Raw genomic sequence first — 2,382 nt, 5'->3', positions numbered from 1 at the left:
AAATATAAATGGAAGTAATTAAAAACTCTACTAATACTTAAATATGTGCATAATCATTACATATTCATATCTAACTAAGAAAGAATGAGCGACTGTCAAAAAAATGAAAGGAATTTTATTTTCTTTCAGGTAAATTGTTCTTTTGATGTGTCTTGAGACACATCTATGTTTCAGTTGCTAAACCTTACTTGATGATTGTGTTAGAAGCCACAGTTTATTTCATGATTTTTTTAAAAACTGGGATAGCCAAAGGGATATTACAGGGCATTAATAGAAACACTTTCTTTATTATTGATAGAATAAAGAATCTGCTTGATATGATAAAAATTTCAGGCTGGAATAGCAATTCAGACCATTACTTCACTTGGAAGGATAATTTCACTTTTGTCTAGGCTCTTTGTGCCTAGACAAAGAGCAATTAGATGGAATGGTTAATTGAAGAAAAAAATGTCTCATAATTATGTGACAAATCAGAATATGTCAAAGAGATGGTAGAGAATGTGCTAGAAGTGATTTATTCAATATTTAAATATCATTAGAGTTAAGGACATACTGACTATCTTTAGATCTCATTCTCAAGAAGTTATCTTTTAGAATTTGGACTCTGGAGCTAGACTTCATAGATTAAAATCATGACTATCTTGCCTAAACTTCTTCATGCCTCATTTTATTCACCTTTAAAATGAAGATTTAATGTATCCATTTTATAAGATTGTTGCAAGAATATAATAAGTTAATACATTTGAAGTGCTTACCAGATATGTATTAGGTAATCAATACAAAATGAATAGTATCTATGTAGTTTACATTGTCTTTTTTGGTTAGTTTTCTATTAAATAATACAATCTAATACAAGCTTTCTTATACCTGTTACCTGTTGCTAGTGTTTATTTGAGGCATATATCTAGAAATGGAATTGTGGAGTGATATGTTTATATCTTCTTATACCAGATAATATCAAATGTTTCCTAAAGTTGCTACCAATCTAAATCCCTATCAGTACTGTGTTAGTTTACTTTTTATCACATCTTGACCAATCATTTTTGTTGCCATTTAAAATATTTTTGGTCCTGGCCGGTTGGCTCAGTGGTAGAGCGTCCGCCTGACGTGCAGAAGTCCCGGGTTCGATTCCCGGCCAGGGCACACAGGAGAGGTGACCATCTGCTTCTCCACCCCTCCCCCTCTCCTTCCTCTCTGTCTCTCTCTTCCCCTCCCGCAGCGAGGCTCCATTGGAGGAAAAGATGGCCCGGGTGCTGGGGATGGCTCCTTGGCCTCTGCCCCAGGCGCTAGAGTGGCTCTGGTCGCAACAGAGCAATGCCCCGGAGGGGCAGAGCATCGCCCCCTGGTAGGCGGAGCGTCGCCCCCTGGTGGGCGTGCCGGGTGGATCCCGGTCGGGCGCATGCGTGAGTCTGACTGTCTCTCCCCATTTCCAGCTTCAGAAAAAATATATATATTTTTGGTTTGGAAAATATCTTGTGGTTTCTAATTTGCATTTTTTTTAGAGTTACTGATGTTGAACACTATATAAAAATAATTATTGACATCTATAAAATACTTTTTTGTATCTTCTGCAAATTTAAAAATTTATATAAAATTATATTTGTATTTGATATTTAATATTTATTGAATTTCAGCAGTGAACTCATTTTTTTGTGAATATATTAGTGAAAGAAAAAATAACTTCCTTCTTGTGCTTACATTCAGATGTGGGAGAAAGTCAATAATATTAATAAGTAAAACATAATTACCCTAAAATACATAAGTGTGTAGTATATTAATACAAGGAAATATTATATAGCAGTAAAAATCACCTATATACATCAATAAAATCTTTAAAATATTTAGGAGAAAAATAAGATTTAGAAAAGTGTGTATAATTATATTTTATTTAAATAACTAAAATAGGTAAAACCACTCAGCATATATATAATATATATATATACACACACAAACACACACACATACATATATATATTGTGTAGGTAATATTATGTGCTGAGATAAAAAAGTAAGCAAGAGAATGCTTAACAAAGTCAGAACAGCAGATACTTCTAGATTGGATGAAGAGAATAAAATTTAGAAAAAACATACAAGGTTTCCAAAAGTTTTGTTAATACTCTATTTCTTAAGTTGAATATTGGGTATATAAATGTCTACGTATCCATATTATTTATTTTTAAACTATATATATATGCTATACATGCCCAAAATGTCTTTGACATATTCATAAAATTAATAAAAATCTTCAACTTATAATTTAAAATGGATCACCATAAAGTGGCAAATACATACTTTTGTTTAAAAAGAGATATTGGGATGTCGACTGTATATAAAAACACTGTCAACGTGTATCTTTATTTACCTCATGCAAAACAGATGAAT

General features: G+C 32.3%; 1 non-coding gene across 1 annotated transcript; it reads left to right on the top strand.

The window, feature by feature from the left end:
• The first annotated feature begins 1,067 nt into the window (after positions 1–1,067).
• Positions 1,068–1,143, top strand: TRNAV-GAC (transfer RNA valine (anticodon GAC)). The gene has a single exon. It is a non-coding gene; the product is annotated as a tRNA-Val (tRNA).
• Positions 1,144–2,382: the final 1,239 nt, after the last annotated feature.

The sequence above is a fragment of the Saccopteryx bilineata genome, chromosome X (genome assembly GCF_036850765.1).
Source record: "Saccopteryx bilineata isolate mSacBil1 chromosome X, mSacBil1_pri_phased_curated, whole genome shotgun sequence".
NCBI classification, from domain to species: Eukaryota; Metazoa; Chordata; class Mammalia; order Chiroptera; family Emballonuridae; genus Saccopteryx; species Saccopteryx bilineata.
The sequence above is the reverse complement of the archived record's forward strand: the minus strand, read 5'-3'. Positions and strand labels throughout refer to the sequence as shown.